The sequence below is a fragment of the Patella vulgata genome, chromosome 2 (genome assembly GCF_932274485.2).
Source record: "Patella vulgata chromosome 2, xgPatVulg1.2, whole genome shotgun sequence".
NCBI classification, from domain to species: Eukaryota; Metazoa; Mollusca; class Gastropoda; family Patellidae; genus Patella; species Patella vulgata.
In genome coordinates this window covers 30,729,789-30,751,025 of record NC_065880.2, presented here as the reverse complement: position 1 = coordinate 30,751,025, position 21,237 = coordinate 30,729,789, and the positions used below count along the sequence as shown (strand labels likewise).

At 35.6% G+C, this 21,237-nt stretch overlaps 1 long non-coding RNA gene across 2 annotated transcripts; it reads left to right on the top strand.

Annotated features, from left to right (window-relative positions):
- Window positions 1-305: 305 nt before the first annotated feature.
- LOC126811090 (uncharacterized) lies at window positions 306-19,343 on the top strand. Of its 2 annotated transcripts, XR_007675381.2 has the most exons (8): window positions 306-466; window positions 1,105-1,129; window positions 13,484-13,581; window positions 15,066-15,308; window positions 17,002-17,223; window positions 17,692-17,910; window positions 18,202-18,243; window positions 18,715-19,343. It is a non-coding gene; the product is annotated as an uncharacterized LOC126811090 (long non-coding RNA). The 2 variants fall into 2 exon arrangements; XR_007675382.2 differs by lacking the exon at window positions 1,105-1,129.
- The last annotated feature ends 1,894 nt before the right edge of the window (window positions 19,344-21,237 follow it).

Here is a 21,237-nt window from a genome sequence, read left to right as displayed (position 1 = left end):
TAGATTATCTAGAGCTGTAATTTCTGAAGGACACATTTAACGTGTTCTGTTTTTTTCTTCTTTCTTATCAAGTGTGTTCTTTGTTATCTCCGTTGTTGGCTATAATAAGTGTGTAATAATGTAATATAATAAAAGGATCCCTTCGAAGTTGGATTAAACGTCTTTTAGTCTCAAAATGGCATAACGAGTCGTTAAAACTCATTCTTTTTTATACTGTTAAAAGAACAGTAGTTTTTTTTAATAGTGTATTTATTCGGGAGTAGGTGTGAAAAGAGATTTATAAAGTAGGTACATGTATAATATGACATTGTCATGTATTTACAGCGTAAATAGGAAATATCCAACTGGTGTTAAATACTATTCACAGAAAGATTGCAATACTACGCTGATAATTCAACTATAATAAGTATTGTTCGTAAATATTAAACAATGTGATATGAATGTTCTATGGATATACAAAATATATGTAAGTATATTTGAAATTTATTAAAGATTGAATATCTTAATAACCTGATTAATGATCTGAATTGGTCACTTATGAAATGTAATAAACATTTAATACTATACTGTTCAAACAGCGATTAGCCGTTCGATATCAAAGCCCATTTCTAAAATAACGGAATATAGTTCGATGACGTTTCGATTAGGGCCTTATTCTGCCATTAATTAAAAGTTTAAATTATCTTTTATCCGTTTGGGTGTGTATGTATCTTGATTGGCCCTCTCTCTACAAAAGACCCTTACAGGTTTAATGGGATAAAATTAAAACATATTTATGTTGGTCAAAAAATGATCTAGTTGTGTCCAGTGGGCATTACTCTCTCTCTCTCTCTCTCTCTCTCTCTCTCCAAAAAATATATGTTCTATAGATATAGGAAGTAAATTTTTAATATCTTAAACCTTGATTTTTTTTTTGATAAGCTAAATAATGATCTGTTTTTGGTCAGTAAACATTTACTACTACATTATCTATTATTAGCCCATATCTAAAAGTGCCCTTAACGGGAATGTTCGCGTATGGATTTTTGGATATGAATGTATATTGATTGTTTTTTTTATTTTATTTCCACGTATATGTATGTGTTGACATTTCTCCATATGCAGTGTCTTAGTTAGCTACAAAACGTGGGTAAGTACATATAACTATGATTTGCGCTTTGCGTTTTTAAAGCATTTTGTACTTATCTACATGTATATACACATGTATTTAATTGGACTTTTAAGGCATTGTATTTTAATTTATATATATGTGATTTCTCCATCATACACAACAAACATTATAGAAAGTCTACTTTAATAACCAGCCACACACACACACAAATTATTAAAAGTAAATGATGATATATATTGTAAATAATAATATGGGCATAATAATATATACAAAAATTATTAAACGTTAATGAGGTTAATAATATACAAAAAATATTAAAAGTTAATAATGATATGTATTGTAAATAATAAAACGAACATAATAATATACAGACATTATTAAAAGTTAATTATGATATATAATGTAAATGGTAATATGAACATAATAATACATACAACAATTGAGAGATTTTTAATAAAAGTAAAAGGAATTTGGGGGTTTTGATATGACTACTAAATAAATTCTGACCCTTTCCCTCGTTCCCATCGAAATATTTCGAATTTATATCGTATTTTTACTTTAAACATATTACGTAATATATACTCTCATCGATGACATAATTGAAAATGTGATTAGTTTGACATTTTAAATAAATGAATCACTCCAAAATTTATATTATTGGTGTTTCACTCTGTTCTTTTAATGATAAATGAAATTGAAAATTTGGGCTCTGATATAAGGTTTGGAAAAGTTACAATGAAAAACGTTAATAACATGTCAAACAGGGGCGCCGGCGGAACCCGGGTACCAGGGTATACAAATGGTACCCTGCCCTTTTCTAGGGTATACATGTATACCCGTACTAGTCTATTCATTTTTAAATGATAGATATGTAATTGCTCTCTGGTCGGTCGCGAACCGGCTCTCGAACTCTCATTATCAGCTATCAGTCCATGTCTTGGCCAGATGTCTATGATGGAATTTGGAATGCTAGAGGCGCCCTAAACAGCGATCTCGGACTTGACAAATTTCAAAATTTTCTAGAGGCCGGGGGTAGAGACCCCCCCCCCCCGGAACGGCGCCCCTGATGTCAAATATTGTCATTTAATTAATTCTTTTTAAAATTAAATTTCCAGTCACTGCGGTAAGATTTAATAAAAAAAATAGATCACAATGAGATTACTTCATTGATATTCTTTGAGTTATTTTATCGAAAAAAAGGGTTTGAGGGATCCCTTTTATTATGTCATTCACTTTCTCGGCAAAATGCCAAGATGTCGATTAATAAGTGCATTATATGACAAAGAAGATCACCCGATTAGTATGTCAACACATACCCACGTTACTCCATTACTACTTATCGAGTTAAGTAAATACTTTAAAAGCACCAATTGTGTACAATTACATTCCTTTAGACAACAAAAAGACTACTGGATATCAAATATATTAATGTACATATATATTAAATTTGGTGTATGTATTTGCAATAGTGAGAATGATTACTTGGCTTTAAGTCTCGCGAACACAATGGTAAGACACATGCACTTGAGGGGATTAAAATAAAACTTCTTACTACTATTTGGCTATATATTACAGTATTAACAAAGTATATCACCCGCCATATTGTTGACTCGTTGACGACATTTCGTCTGCTATCATCTCATAACACTCACTAGTTCTACCACTTCCAATCGTTTTGTATTGCCAACGAGACTTTATTTGATCTTTATACATCTTCCAATGTAATTAAATTGACATTTTTACAGCGTCATTTATTACAAATCAAACCTGAAGTGCTATCACGTGGTGATTATCAACTTCGTCAGACCGGGAGTAACGCAAAATGAGGTCAAAGGAATTCTCTTTTGTTTTTGTTAGTAACAGTCTTTATCACACAGTCCCTTCATTAACCTATCCGTTATGCCAAATTTGCCTAGGGACTGGGTGATCCAGACTGCACCAAGACACAACCACGCGTGCATGTCCGGTGAAAATGAAAAAAAAAATGTCCCTGGTATTAATTCCAGAGCAAAACCAGGCCAATGAAGTTATAAAAACGGGCCACAATATTTTTGTAACGGGACGTCATCTTGTTGTTACTGTCTGTCTGTCTGTCTATTTGGGCATAAACAAAAAATTGCGGACATAAAGCAAAGTGACTACTCTAGAGTGGCACTACACATCGTTTTTTACACTTATTTAAAAAAAAAAAAATTCATTAGTCAATTTAAAAAATAACAGTTTCTGAAAAATTGATGAAACAAATAATGATCGATGCCCGAAAAATCTATTATAGCACATATAGGCCGAAACCTGAGACGTTCGATTTCTGGCATTGGCATCACAAACAAAATAATAGACTGGCAGTCTATGCCATAGTATGGGATCAGGATTCAGAAATGAAAAAGGTGATCGTCATGTTCTAAGAAATAATATGAGTTGCAATCTGATAAGGGCAGGGGTGGGGATGAGGAGAAGAGGGGACTTTATTTCAGGCACTTCATTTTGCCGACTAAAAGGCAAAATGTTTTTTCACAAAAAATATATTAATTTTGTACCACATACCTATGAGAGAGAGAGAGAGAAATGGGGTTTAACGTCCACTCGACACAAACTAGGTCATTTCGGGACTAACATATGGGTTAATTTTATTTACATAATTCGCTTGCGCTAGGGGTCTTTAGCAGTGGGAGGAAACCGGAGGACCCGGAGAAAACCCACGAGGTTGGACAGGCGACCCTACTCCTTGCCACGTACAACCGGGGATTCGAAACCACGCCAGTCGACTCAATGACAGACTTTATGATACAGCGCGCGCACGCTAACCATTCAGCCATCCAACCCCCCCACATACCAATGAGAGTATTTAGTTTTAGTAACACGTCTCGACCAATCAAAAACAAGGGCTTCCCCAACGCGACGTCATTGACCTCATTTCGTGTAACTTCCGGTCCAACGAAGTTGATACTCGTCAAGAGATAGCGCTTTGGGGTTGATTTGTAATTAATAACGCCGTAAAACGACAAATTTAATTACATTGTAAGCTGCGTAATGATCAAATAAAGTCTCATTGGCAATACAACCGATGGGAAGTGGTAGAACTAGTGAGTATTGTGAGATGATAGCACACGAAATGTCGTCAACGAGTCAACAATATGGCGGGTGGGATACTTGTTAATACTGTAATATATAGCCAAACAGTAGTAAGAAGTTTTATTTTAATACCTTCATGTGTCTGTGAGCTAAGATCATTTAGAGACTAGTGCAATCAAATCAACGGGATAATAACGTAACATTAAGGAGGCAAATCTCAAATACAGTCTAGTTTCGATATTGCAAACACGAATTGTTTGTCAATTTAAATCAACACTGATGTTGTTAACTTACCGTGAAAAGATCGGCTTCTGATATCCTATATTTAAGACAGAATGAAAATTTTATAATTAGCACACGAATCGCGTGCCAGAATGCGTTGGAGCGCCATTTAGCGTATTTCGCCGAACATATCTGATTAGAAATTACAGTAAAACCGAAACGATTGAATGCAAATCAATTTATATACATTCATATTACATTATTATATGCGTTGCGACCCATTTTGTGTCCAAATCTAGATGCTAAAGAATAGCGATTCTGCTCCTTTAATGGTTGGAAGTGCTCTGGGCACGTAGAGATATTACCAGGATATTGGCTATGTTGGGGGTCTACTGGTCTGCTAATTTAAATGATTTATACGTAGAATACTCAACCCGTCTGTACCCCCTCCGCCCCATTACCCATGGTCACATTTCTCTCAAAACAGCAGGCGCTAAATCACCCAAGACGCCTGATATTAACGTGTCGATGCAAGAGTACGACTTGGTGATCAAGACCAGGTTAACGAACACAATACCAAGCGAATTAAACAATGAAAATCAACGTTCGTAAAAGATAAGAGTGGTTTTATGGCCACAGCTCACTTGGGGACATTCTCGTTTAATTTTTACTCGATAGGTCAATGTTCTACAATAAAATCGAACTCCGCCGTAAATACACTTACGTATGCACTCAAATAATACTACCAATATTATAAGCCTATGCTCTAAATTGCGTACTCGAATTTAACTCTTACGACTTTTTAACCTTACTCATGCTTAAATGGAAAATTTTTGTAGACTTCTGTTTCTTTCACTTGTTTGGAAGTCGATTGGGAGTATATTGATTGACAAGTTTTTCTTTCCAACCCTTATTGTTCACGTACTACCTATTGTATCTTGAACAGCGGAGGAGGGGTGTGGGTCTCAAGTGGAATAAGGTCTATCATTGAGTCAAGGGGTGGCTTGTTTTCGAAGCCAAGCTTGTACATGACAAGGAGTAGGGTCGCATATATGTTTAACTTCACGGGTTTCACTTAGCGGATCTTAATAATTGATAATTCTCGTACTACGTGGGTTGCTACTTATCCATGCCAAAGTTACACTGTCGTTAAACAATTGGCCCGCTTGCTAAAAGACACAAAGCTGATTGATCGAAATTTTAATTCCTAAATCGACGATTTTATTAGAAAACACTATGTATATTTTGAGATGTATTTATTCTGCTTTTATTTAATAAATCGAAAAATGTATATTTATTTAGAATCACTTGCCGTATCTTGGCCGATGATACTTATTGTGTTTTGTGGTTTTACTTAGACTGACACTGTGTCCTAATGGTACTGGTTGATGATACTTGTTGTAGGCTACCCTGACGGCTTGTACTAACGATATTAATCACAAACTGACCAAATGTACATCCAGACCCTTTTCTTTGAGCCTAAAGACTGATCATGAATTGTCATGCAAAATAGGTGAAAATGGAGAGAAAGGGGATAAAGGCTATTAATAGCTTTTCACTTTAATCGTATAGGAATTAATTCTGTCCCTTGTCCATGTGTTTGAAATCATGCGGGTGTATTGGAAACCCAAAACTGCGCCAAGGAGTTGTACAGAATTACTTGACCATGTTGAAATGCATGACTGTCGTTTGTATTTAGGAGTGGAATGGGGTGAGGGTATATACTTTTAAATCATGGTCAACATTGATTTGTTGCGACATGTTTAAAGTAGCTAAATCTCTATTCTTTGGCAGCTAGAAATGGACACAAATGGGTCGCAACGCATATAATAATGTAATATGAATGTATATAAACTGATCTACATTCAATCTTTTCCGTTTTTACTCTAATTTCAAATCAGTTATGTTCGGCGAAATACGCCAGAAGTCTCAATCAAATGATAATCTCTAGCGTCTGGTTATTCTAATCTACATAGTATTTATTGCGTATACTCTCCAGATATGAATATGCCGTCCCCGTTTGACAAGAATTGTGGAATATGTCTAGCCTCGTTCTTTGAGTCCCGTGTTAAAAACTGGTCTGAAACGCATTATCGTACACGATTCGTGTACCAATGGTAAAATGTTTATTTTGTCTTAAATATTGCATATCAGAAGTCCATCTTTTTCCCGGTAAGATCACAACATCAATGTTGATTTAAATTGACAAATAATTCATGTTTTCAATGTCGAAGACTTTGGATGATATTGAGTTAGAGACTTAGCTACTTTAAATAAACACAGTTATTAGCTATGTCAAAATTAATGGCCCACGATAAAACTTGTTGTCGATGTTTAAATTACAAAAGAATTGGGGCGTATAGGGTTTAAGCTGTAAGGTCTTGAAACTTATAGCACGTGTTTATTTATGACACATAATTTATGACTTTTGGATTTATTTTCTTTATACATATTTGATGTGAATAGACCAGTTAAATTACTAATGATCAAGTTAGATTTTATCAGTATATTGCCTAGCAGCATCCCGATACATTACAAACTCTTTACAAATAGCTAATCCCCTTTAATAATAAATGTGTCTCCGTGATACTCATATAGGTGGAAACGACCGAAAACCATTATCTAAGCCAAGTCTTATGTCGTTTGACGTTTAGAAGTAAACATGAATAATGTTTTTAAGGAGGTGTGGCCGTACAGTTCTATTTATATTAAAATACATTGCCATGTTAGGTATCAATAACAGAAGTACGCATTTCTCAATTCTTTACACGCCACTGAGGATATTATAGGTAACCTTGATTTATTATTATAGTAATAACAGCGAAATTTATTATTTATTATTGGTTTATAGAAGTTTTTAAAAAAAAAAAAATATATATATATAGCAACTTAACGAAGGCGCGGGTTGATTGATCTGGACTATTTTCGAGGGTTGTAATTTTTGAGCGATATGGAATGGGTTTCACTTCTCATCGATACTTTACCTATATCATTTTGAAACTAACATATATAGTAATATCTGTTTGTATGGTTAACACGGGGACTGAAGAATGTCGACTTGCTGCCGCATTTTCACAAACTCTTCTTTGAATTCCATCTGTCAAGGTAATATATTTTTAAAAAAAAGCTAGAATAATACACATGTTAGTAATTAGAGACATACAAATTGATATTAAAAAACCGCTTGAGTAAAAAGGTGGATATCCAAATTGGATAATACCCAAAAAGTGTTCACAATAAGAGATTCTATCAATTCAATATAAAATATTTTGTGACTCTTTAAACATGAAAGCGACAATATATCAAATTTAATATTTCAAGGAACAGATTTTAGTTTTAAAAAATATTTCTTTTAAGCAAACGATGTTTGAATTCTTTTCTTTTGAAGATACGAAAGTCAAATCAATTTGTTGTCATGGTACTTTGTAGAATAAATAAATGAATCATTACTCATATGATTATGATAACTTTTCTAATGAACTACTCCAGATTTCTATGAATGAAAAGCCTTTACAATCTTTATAATTGCAATGCATTCAATGGTGTAAACAATTATCTATCTGAAAATACATATAGACAGAAAGGTAATCTGTTATCAGAACATACTTTTTTTCGAATGAAAGCGGAATAATGGTAGCGATTATTTGCTTTACAATATAAAACATTTTTGTAATTGTGATGACTGTTTTCTTATCATTAACTTTGTCAACAGTCTCCTTATATTTCACAAAAGAAGCCATTAAAATCTGTGAATAGCCAGACATTAAATTGAAAAAAAAAAGAAAAAAAAAGAACACGACACGCGAGTTTACACTCAAATATTGCTATTTTTTTTAAAACTGAGGTCCGGTTCTATGAATTTTTGTTAAAGTGTAATCAGAGGACATAGGGCCCCTATTTATATTAGACATCGGTTCGGCGGTGGATCTGTTTTAAGAGCCCCTGTCATCATTTCTCATAGGAACAATATGGATTTAATTAATTACAATTATTAATATACCTTTTTTGTCATGTATGGTATTGTAGTGTTTTGTATAGCCACTGGCCAACGTGGGTTGTCAGAATTACTCTTGTGACTGCCAAATTGTTTAATGGATGTGGTGGTGTCACCTATAGACGGTACTAGTACAGATGACAGACCGTATAACTCGTTGTCACGTACAACCGGGGAATCAAAACCACGCCAGTTGACTCAATAACAGACCTTAAATGATACAACACGCACGCGCTAAAGATTCGCCCCCCCCCCCCAACATTTATAGAAAAAGAAATGAGGAACTTGCATGTCGAAATGCGATATACTACTTTTGAAGCTATAAACCCTTTCTGTGGGCGCCGACCTCATTATGTATTTAGCATTACACTTACTGGATGTTTCACAATAATTTCTGTGTAATAAACAAAGTATTAATAAAGAAGGTCCACTGTGTATTTGAATCATTCTTCTCTGACAGTAAGCAGGGTAAGTCCATGTTTTTCATGTTTTGGGTTGTGTTACAAATTCGGTACTAAAATTATTGAAGTGTTTATTATTTGTAATATTACAGAACATTTATTTAGTGTTGTATTCACCAAAGTATTTAGGTGTGCTTTAGATACACGTAAATATTAAAATATTCGGAAGATGTATGTATTTAGAATAATACAAATAATTTTAAAATATGAATGATAAACACAAAATACTATATAGTCAGAAGTAAATCAATATCAATTCAAAGTCTTAAAGTCTGCTTTAGATTGTTTGTATAAAATAGCTATGGACTGGGTATTGCGTAAACCAAAAAGGCTATACCATAGCTTATGTTATAGAATACCTGTTGCCGTATACTTAAAGTTTTACTTTACATACTTTTAATAAACGGAAGTGTGGGGAGGGGGGGGGGGCGTGTAGAAAGAAGAGAGATACATGGGGTTTATCGTCCACTCGACACAAACTAGGTCTCTTTGGGACTAACATGTGTTTCAATCAATTGCTTGCACGTAGGGATATTTGGGGGTTGAAGCAAACCGGAGGATCTGGAGAAAATCCATGACTCAATGAAAGATCTTATGATCTAAAGTGACGCGGTAAACTATTCGGCCCGCCCCCCTCTTTCAATAAATGTTGATCAGACTATGATCTGGGATTGCTAATAAGTGAAGCAATTTTAATAGTACCGTTAAATAACTATGCCAATACGATAATGTATAAGTAGCCAAAACAGTTTGATTGAAATAGGAAAAATGTGTTTGTTTTATACATGTTATAATTTCTAGCGGATGAATATAAAAGACCAACAAGCAGTGAATTACAATTATCTAGGCCTGAAGAGACATCAGTAATTAAATTACATCTGAATTTACTGATATTTCTAAGATAAAAATAGCATATTTTGCATACATTAGTTATATGAGATTCTATACCTGAATACCTAAATATTTGCTTTTTAGTGGTGATACTATTTGCGAGTTATCTTCCTAGCATAACTTTGAATTAAAGTTTCGGAAAATGTATTCAATTCATTACGGTTCAATCCACGCTAATATGTACTCAGATTGAATATTTAACATTTAATTACGGATTTTAAACAGGCCCATCAATTATTTTTACGGCAAATACAGATGGTGGTCGTTGTGTTACTTAGCGAACAGCATAGATCGTTGGAATTTTCAATTCGTCAATTTCTTGTTTTGTAAAGAACGGAATTGATCCAGTTTTAACTATCACAACGGACTCTATGTCCCATAAAGTAATTAAGGTTTAAAAGTAATGGTGTTATCTGTTATGAAACAAAGTTTATAAATTACTACAAAATATTATAGTGTTGACTTATAGTTTCACCTGTACATACCATACAATGTGGCATTAAATTCGCCGTGTTATTCTCTTATACTTTTGTTTGACTCATTAAATTTTGATCTTTTCTTAAGACTATAGGTATCGGAACTTACCTCGATCCACTCAGATGAGGAAATCAAGTGAGCAATTTAATTAGGCAACAAGTTCCATGTACACTAATTCACTAAAGCTGCATTTGCAATGCGAGGATTAAAAGTTTACCCGGGTAGCGACATTTCTTTGAATTTCGTTTATCTCGGTTTCTTTTACATACATATACTAATGTACCTTATAATCACCATTCGACACAACTTCTTTTACGCCACCCATGACCATCGGAAATAGACTTTAACGGCACAAAATTCACAGCATCCAATTTGGAATTCGAGGCCGGAAAAATATAGAAAAATACGCGCCAGTCTCGAAATAACCGGGGTAGTATGAAACCCATTCTATCAAATTATGACGCCATTATAGTGATTTATGTTTTCACTAAATAGTGTCAAACTCCTCTAAATGTTAGGCCAGTCGATACAGAACAGTAGAACGTTACACCTCATTTCATTTCCTATATCGGATGGCCGAATGGTTAGCGCTTGTGCGTTTTATCATAAGGTCTGTCATTGAGTCAACTGGCGTGGGTTCGATTCTCAGGTTGTACGTGACATGGCGTACGGTGGCCTGTACATCATCGTGGGTTGTCTTCCGGTCCGGTTTGCTCCCACTGCTAAAGACCCCTACTCGCAAGAGAATTATTGAAATAAAATTAAACTAGTCCCGAAATGACCTAGTTTGTGTCGAGTGGACAATAAACCCTTTTTCTTTCTCTCCCTATAAATGTAGAAACTGCTGGTATGTATAGTTTGGTCATTTATCTGTCAACACGGGAGTCACGGTGGCTAGGTGGGTAAGACGCTGGCACGCTAGGGTGAAGGTCGCGTGGCCGAGAAAGTTCATCGGGCTTTTCCAGCGTGGTTTCCCCTTGTCTGTAACGCAGGACGGAGGGCCTAACAATGACAGCTGTCTAGTCGTTCGGATGGGACGAACCACCGAGGTCCCGTGTATACATTGAAATACACGTGGAAGATCCATTGACAGTTGGAATCCGATATAAGAGTAGGCCACAGTGCCGCTGCCGGGCACAATGTCCCTCATAGCACACTGTATGGCGTATGCCAGTCATCATTAGCCCATTCGGATCAGAACAGTAGGATGCTAAATTTCATTTCATTTTATTTCATTTTTTACCTTATTGACGTCTTATCTATTATTAAATTCAACAAACACAGAGTACAAGTTTTTCAATAGAATTATTATTTAGTTGAATAGTGAATTGAAACAGGATTACCCCCAAGAGAGAGTGTGGCACCTATTTGACACATATTGTGATTATGTTCGCATTGTTGTCCCATTCAACAAAGGTATATATACTAGAGAATAGAACAGGATTTAACGTATCAGCAACACAACAATTAGGTCATTTCGAGACCTACATATGCTAATTTTGAGTGCACAATGCTGTTCCGTCTCCTGACTAATGTGTACATGGGTGAACCGTGATTTTCCACACTGACCTAATGACTGGACTTGATAAATCATAACGGCCCTTCTCGCCTACGGCGGGATACGCTCACAGAAGATTCTAGTCGTAACCGCTACCCCGAATACTCGATTACCACGGCCCCTGTAGACAGGATAAGTAGCATACTTTAAAGTTGCATTTCCTTTAGAACGGATCCGGATCCGGTGCGGCTCCGGTCCGGAGCAGACATGGCACACGTCAGGTTGTGTATCCTTATATGCGGTTATTCAAGCGGAAGGGCTCTTTTCAACATACTACCATTTGTCCTTTCTTTCGATTTTCATCTTTTCTTTTTCTGATTCCATGAATTTCCCTACCTATTTGTAGCTTTTTGCCGTGCGGGCTACCCAAACTGTGTTTCTTTATGTGCGTTTACGGACACGGTTCCGCATGCGTTTCCGTACCGATCGCGACATGTGTTACATAATCACAGATTATCTGATGTTAAAGACGCTTCCTGCCAACTTGACACCTGTTCGTTATCGACATGCCTGGAGTTCTTGGTCTATGTGATTATGTAACGATTATGTAAACGTTAACTTGCTGGCATGTTTTATTTAAACTTTCTTTGTCTGATTAGCATGTATCGAATGTTAAACTTGATATGATACATTAGCCAGATGCCTAATAAGGTCCTTTGTTTGGAAGAGGTTTATAAACCCAGATTAAGAAACAACTCGACAGACAGGTCCGGCCAGGACAGGCCACGCAGGTCTGGAGTTAAGACCGGACAACGGCCATGTAATGTAAGTTAGTTGGGAGTTGGCACACTCGTGCCTAGCCGAGCTAGGACATGACTCTCTCAACACTAGCTAGTAACGGGGTTTTAAGTTTTGTATATAATATGTTAAAAGAAGCAGAGAATAAAAGTATTTTAAGATGTTAAACTAGTCTTGTCATCTGAACCTGATTAAAGAACCAATACTGTCACACATGGTCCGTTTCGAAAAACAGTACCGGACGCCACATAGACAACCGTATCCACACCCGCACATAAGGAAACACTCTTAAGCTGTATTTCCTTTAGTACGGATCCGGTCCGGCTCCGGTCCGGTTGCGGATACGGAAAAAATGTAAAAATGTTTCCTTATGTGCGGGTGCGGATACGGTTCTGTATGCGGCTTCCGGTACGGTTTTTCGAAACGGACCATGTAGCGTTCGGTACGGAAACGCATGCTGAACCGTTTCCGGTATGTATGTTGCAGCCAATATTATCAATTTTTTTTCTTCTTTTACGAACCTGGACAATGCCGGTGCCATGTTGAAAAAGAGGGCCCTTCCGCTTGAATAACCGCATATAAGGATACACAACCTGCCGTGTGCTATCTCTACTCCCGGACCGGAGCCGGACTGGAGCCGGACCGGATCCGTACTAAAGGAAATGCAGCTTTACTAAAATTCTATGAAAGTGATTTTTTCCGTATCAGCAACCGGACCGGAGCCGGACTAAAGGAAGTGCAGCTTTATCCATAAAATAAACTGTGTAATTGTGGCGTAAAGGTGTGGATGTATGTGATGCAGATATGAATGGAAGTCCTTGTATTGTCCCAGAACTTACAGGATATCCGCTGATACATATGAGATACATATATTAGAAAATATATTTACTTTTTATTTTTTATCCTTAAATTACATTTACAAGTAGAGGTATACTATTATTTTATATATATATACATAGATAAGAAGAATATAACCATAGAAAACATATGGCCAACCTATTTACATTCCTGCTGAGCGTTCTTATGTTAGTAAGACAATGGGAAACACTGTCTGCAGGTAAGTTTTAGATCGTGGGGTGGGGTGTAAATCTCGAAAATGAAATGAAATGGTTTTTAACGTCCTACTGTTCTGCTCCGAACTGTTCTAATGAAGACGGGCATACGCCATACAGTGTGCTATGAGGGAAATTTTCCCCGGACAGCGCCACTACGGCCTACTCTTATATCGAATTCCAACTGTCAAGGGATCTTTTACGTGCACGCCAATGTGTACACGAGACCGCGGTGTTTCGTCTTATCCGAACGACTAGACAGCTGTCGTTGTCCTCCGTCCTGCATCACTCCAAAGGAGAACCATGCCGGAAAATCTGGATGTACTTTCTCGGCCAATGCAGGGATCGAACACCCGACCTCCAGGCTAGCGAGCCAGCGTCTTACCCACTTAGCCACCGTGATCCCCGGTGTAAATCTCGTATTAGCGATCAACAGAACACAATTTTATGTAACATCATTACTGTTTATTACGGGCGACGTTTCGGCTAAATGTCATTAAAACAATTTATGTACAGTTCAAACGGATATGTTAAAATTAGATTTGGGATAAATCAATCAACGTGTTGCTATAAGCTATAGCCGTTTTAATTACATTTTAGTCTTCTAGAGTCGTTTTTTTAGTCTTAAAAATCCAAATCCAAAACAAAATCCAAATGCCATGAGTATTTCTGTAAAGTGTAATGTTACACAGACCCTAAAGGCGGATAAATAAATGAGCAACACGGATTTGACAAACAAATTGTTGAATCAAAATTCACCGTGAACAGAGTGTATTCTGAGAAGCAATCCTAGTGAAGACTTATTCAAAAAATAAATAAATAAAAAAAACAACCCTACATGGATGCATAACTCTCCTGTATCCGTGCATGTTAACATAATAGTAGTATGACCACTTCACGCTAACACTAATTCTACGCTTTGAAAGTACGCTATGCGCTCTGTATGCACAATTTTAATACATTTATATACTGAATGATGGTACATTGAACACGAAAACTAAAAGACCTTGCGCCAAATGTTTTCCTTGTCGGCCTTAGGGCTACAAATTGTAGTCCTGTGGCCTGTTTCACGAAATTTTAACTAAAATAAAATCCAAATTTTAGTAATTTGACTGGATGATATTAAATTGATTTTAGTGCTTAGCCAATCAAAATTGAAGTATCTACTAAAATTGGATTTTATCATTAGTTAAGATTTCGAGAAACAGAGTCCACATTTTAATATTGGTGATACATGAGATGCTTTAGGAGTATCAGATATAACCTGAGCCGTTGCATATAAATCATAGATGGAATCTTTAGACACGCCGTCAAGAAGGCTACGACAATAGTATAATTGGAAAATGATCACAAAAATGAACTAGTGTGTCTGTTGCCTCAGGTATTTGGTAATATCTAATCTGACTGATATATTTTTAGGTACAAGTCAATTTAGATATGTTCTAACTTCAGTTTGCTGTAAATAAGTAAAATTACTATATCATTTCAGAAACATGTACCTATTCGAGAACACCTGACTATAAAACAATAATCCAAGATCAATTGAGCGTCTCCTCTACAAACAGCATAGATATGTGTGAAGATGCATGCACCGCCAACTCGGCGTGTTTATCATTATATTATAAAGATCCTCTGTGTTATTTATCAAACACCGCTGACAAGGTATCTAACCCGAATGATAATAATACCTATTCTTTAAAATCATGTGCGCCAGATACCACTACGTCCTCTGGTAAGTAAATTATTAGAAGAGGGGTTAAATAGGCTATGCCTGTTCTCCAATCCCATTCATTTATGAATATATTTTTTTAAAGTACATTAAAAAGATGTATAGTATCTGCATACGAATTATCTAAACCAGGTCGGTAATAGAAGCGATCGATGTTTTTCTGCCCCGTTGCTTTAATTAATGCAATTGTATCATACCAGTGTAATTTATGCAGTTACCATATATTATACGACCTTAACAAGTACACGTCGGATTGAAGCTTGTTGCATATTATTTATTTAATCAGTGAAACTACAAGTGAAACTAGTTTACCTTATACACGTCGTTGCAAGTGTGAAAAATCTAGTGTTTTTTGTAACATCGATAATATCACCATAAACATTAATTGTACTGCACCAAATACCCCTCAAAAATATCACCATTAATGTCTTGTTAAACAATGGTTATTACGAATTTATTTGAATATTTAAAAGTTCAACGCTTTCCAAAATCATTTGTATTAAGTGTGCTAGATCTTGTGATTTCCTACAATATATTTGATTTCGACAATCAATTGTAGGTACTAAAGTCGGCCCAATTCATGCTACGCTCAAACGTAGATATTTAGAAGAGATCTGGTATCATCAGATAAAATATTAGATTCAGCACAAGCTTTGGTTTTTACATCAAACAAAGATGGAAGAGAATTATGGACGATTGTTTCGTTACCTTGAAAGAAAGTGAATCATCAATCAAGATCCTTCATGAAATGTTGAACTCTTTAGATCCCAGTATCAAATTCACTATTGAAATAACTGAATTGTTTTTGAATTTTCTGACTATTATATTGTTAAATACTCATCACTATCTTTATTTCTCATCTAGTATTGTAACCATGACGTTATTCTTAGGAGAACGCTAGATCGGAGACGGGCCTGCACATTTTAGCACATATGACGTCATAATGTGGATACTGGGTTAGGACCTGCAGATTTCATCAGTCTCGAAATCTAACCAGGGCACTATTCCTAACCCGGTACCAAGCCTTACCCTTACTCTAATACATATATACATATTTTGTAGAATAATAGATTTCCATGACAATGGATTATAAATAATATCAGGTAAAATGCAACAAAAAGTTATAAAGTATATAATACATAACATGACATTAATTTACATATATTCTCCCTGGTATAATATATAGTAAGAATTGGATTATTATTTAAATAACTGTCATAAGCAGTACTGACACAATAATGTCATGCTGTTTAACATCTTTTAAATCGTGTGCGCCAACCGTCCTAATAAAAACTGACATATACCATGCAGTGTGCTAAAGGGGGGCGTTTTGCCCGGACAGAGGCGTGTCCGCCAACTCCATATACCAAGGGATCTTTTAGGTGCACGCAAACATGTCCACACACACGACTAGCCAGACTCGCCGTCCTGCACCACTGGAAAAGTGACATGCAGACCGAAAAATCCGGAGCAAACTTCACAGTTTAGACTTAGAAATGAAATGGGGTACAAAGTCCCACTGTTCTGCATCGACTATAAACTAGAATGTTAGTGAGTAGTTCGTCGTATTAGGTTACATCCGAGATTGTTTTGGTGATGCACACGAGACCCATTTTCTGTGTATTACTTAATATACTAAGAAATAGATACAATTTATAATTATGCAAATACATTTCACATATTTCAAACTTTTCAGGTAATTGCAATTTGGTTACACAAAATGACACAAAAGGGGGAAGTAATCCATTTACTAAAATAATAAGTGTGGACGAAATCTCTTGTCGTGATTTATGTAGATATTTGGATGATTGTAAATCTGTGACGTATAATGGAATGCAGTGTAAACTTTATAGTGGAAATACAAGCACTTCCGTTCTGATCGGAAGTAAACACGCAGTCAAAACGGACTGTTATAGTGGTAGGTTTAATACTGTATTGATATATTAACATGTCACAATAACTAAATAATTTGTATCGAAATACGGTTATTTACAACAATCAATTAAATGGCTAACAAATAAAATGGATTTGATGAAAATAACAGCCCAAATTATTAACTTTAAAAGTAGATTTCTTACCAGAGCAGACAAGACACCCTGAACCATAGAGTGTAAATATATGTTTGACACTGGCAGAAAAATATGATAATAAGTTACTAAAGATCAGAATCTGACCAAGAAAGTTGGAAACAGATATGAAACCACGTGACATTTTTTCATTTGAGACGGGGAACAAAATCTCAAGGTGGCGCAAAAACCATGATGTAAAACGCATCAGCTGTTTTCCATAAATGCTGTCTTATTACTTATTCAAAAATTTATAATCATTTCTGGTTTATTTATTTAAGGTTATAAACCCGGACTAAATTACTGTTTATTCCTTTTAGGTATTGAATGTTGTTTAAATACTGCTGAGAATACAACTGGAGGGAATGATCAAGCTTTAACATTTACACCAGATCTGAATTCATGCCAGTCTTTATGTGCGTTATATTCGTCTTGTACTGGTGTGTACTGGAAGGCACCGGAATGTACCTTATATACATCCGAGACAACCACTGGTGCTGAATTAGGAAGTATCTATATTTCTAAAGAATGTCCAACAGGTATTAATTCGTTATTAAATTTGACCAAGGGCAACGTCAATAGGTCGTTCTTGGACGAACATATTATGGTGGTTTTTTTTCGGGGATCAGGGTGGGGGCGAAGAAAAATAACAAGGTTAGAAAGGTGGAGACATTCACACCGAATCCACAACCACGCAGTTAGCTATGAGAACTACAAATTACACGTGGTAGTGTAGAGAAAGTATAATTTAAGATAAATAAGTATTACATATAGTTTGCTAACTTTATTAAATGTTTATGTTTATTAGTGTAAAAATTTATATTTTAAAGGTGTTACAATGGGAACCGGTACATTTACAAGTCTCTGCATTGGTAAGAGCACATTTTTCTTTTTTATTAATACATTTGCAGATGAAATTACACGCGACTGCCATTTCCTCAGAAGGTAATGAAATGCGCAGGTTCTCATAAGTTTAAACTCACCATTTCAGGGGGTAAAATTAAAGGAGAAACTGTTTATTTCCAGTGAATGACAGTTCCTCTCATGACGTCTCGCCCCGGTGTGTTAATTTGCTAATAAACTTGAACGCTGGGTTGTGCCTGGCTGAAAATAATTTTATAATATATGAATAATGTTTAATATATTGTAAGAAAGGATGACTGCAGTTCCCTTTTAAGCCAGCATGAAACTGGTTTCACAATAAATATAAATATAAGCTTATAAACAATTCAAAATCCATCTTAACGGAGTGTCGTTGAAGACCTTCGCACTTGATCACGGTTAATTATTTTCGATGTGTGTAGCAACTAGCAAGTCTGAATGGAATTTTATCTTTATTTTAGTTAAATCTGGAGGCGTGATGGTTGCCATGGATACTCGTATACTAGTATTGATTATGATTGGTTTGTTTGTGAATAAATACAAGACCCACATATTTTGATGTAAACATAATATCGACAAAAACTGTTTTCATATTTTTATATCTGGCAATATTGTAAATATTATATCTTATAAAACAAAATATTTTTTGTATCGTATGGCGTACCCATGCCTCAATCCTTGTTCACTGAATAGTTTACTCTAAATTCCCAATCTACTGGAATGGATGACCGGAAGTTTCTTGTGTTAAACGACCATTGAGAAGACTCTATGTTAATAATTAAATGGAAATGTGGGATCAAACCCCCAGTTGCACAGATGAAATGCCTTGTGAACTAGAGCGCAAGCTTCCTCCCTTAGTTCCGAGGTGTAAAGGGAGCTAATTCTTAACTTGAAATGAGTACATCTAGAATACCGCTTATTTTAAAGGAACACTGCTAGATGTGGTGATATTTCACTATCTATTCTAAGCTACACCACAATCGAAATATCAACAATCTGTATATCTTCTGATAATGTATATGCTTCAGTTAAATAAACCTTAATTCTTTTAAACGGTATCACTAAAAGGATTAATGATGTCTTTAGATTACATGTAGTTATTCAATTCGCGATTGTGATTAGAAATAAATATTTGTTGAATAATCGAGATTATTAAAAAAAAATAGCTCAGAATTACTCGATTATCCAGACGCTAGCACCAAGCGGGCTAAACAAATCGCGGATTCAGGGGTTGTCTCCGTTGTAAATATTTAGTATCGCAAGTTTACTGTAATGGTGACCATAACAAATACAACAGTGCGCTTCAATACCAAGGAAACATTCTGAAAGTATTGCTAAGCATTATTACGAGCTAGCTCTACCTGCTGAAATGTCCACACTAACAACGGCGGCAACCACTATTTACCACACCCTCTAAATTGTGTAAACACTAAATTGTGTAAACAAACACGGTTAGATAGTGTGTAGAACCGATCCGTGTGTATTTACTAACTGGGTTCTTCGTGAGTATATCCTCATATCACGTAGAATAAGATAATTATGGTTAATATGGAAAACCGTGAAAATATACGTTGTCAGTAGTCGCGTAAACCCGTTTAGTACTTGCACCGTACGCCAGTATTCCTATAAACGGTCAGTAATATTTAATTGGCCAGTATTTAAAAATAACATGGGTAATTAAACAAACGTGGGTTAATATCACTAGTCAGGCGCGTACGGGAGAAATTGGCAAACACATGACTAATTGAAAAAAATCACTATTGAGACTACCGTTCACTATCTGGCTCAAACCACCCGTTTTCTTTAATCTGCGTCCGTAAATGGAACCGACGCCACTAGAGCTTGAACTCATTAACTATACAAATTTCGGGTGAGAGAGAGAAATGGGGTTTATCGTCCACTCGACACAAACTAGGTCATTTGGGGACTAACGTATGGTTAAATTTTATTTCAATAATTCGTAGTAATAGGAAACTGGAGGACCCGGATAAAACCCACGAGGATGGGCAGGCGATCCTACTCCTTGACACGTCCAACCTGGATAATCGAAACCACGCCAGATGACTTAATGAAAGACCTTATGATACTACGCACACGCACTAACCATTCGCCCCCCCCCCCAATTTCTGGTGAGAATTGTTATAAATGATCAGTATTGGTTAAATGGTAACTTTTCCGTTAAAATTGTCACTAAATCCTGAATAAATTATTAATGATTTATTAATATTATTGAATCTTGGGAAATCTTTTTAAACAATAATGGATGACAGTGAACAACAGGACTATGGGCTATACAGTTCGATTAATAATAAATACCTTCATTCATTTTTTAATCGATAAACATATATGCATTTTAAATGCTCAGTGGCAAGGTTTGATTCGTCACACCATTTGCATCCGTTCCCGTTCTTACAACGGGTGCCTCAGCCAGAATACGGCGCGATGTGTATTGTTATTTAATTTACAATTTATATTTATTCTCGTTACATGCGGATTGGCACATGATTCGGGACAGACGGCATTTGACGTCTGTATGAATTAAATTTGGAACCACAACTAATTGTTAAAAAAAGATCATCAAGACAAAATACAAATATGTTTTCACTAATTTATTTGAAACAGATAATATGATCGCAGCTAGTTAACAGAGATAATGAATTGGGTACACATACACCCATACATACTAGCTGAAATTATGAGCACTGAAGAGTCGTGTGAATATCTATTTATTAAATTAGGGAAATAATAATTATTAAACAATATAACGATGAAGAAAATAGTAATGACATATAATAAAGTACGATATACAATGTTGGATCTTGGGATATAATATAAATATTCGTTACAAAAAAACATGGTCCCGTGCACGTAAAAGAACCTTTGATAGATGGAATTCGAAATAAGAGTAGATCACGCAAAGATTTCTTAAAAAAAAACATTCTAAAAGCAACACGAAAATACTACTAATATTTTGTTCTTGCCTA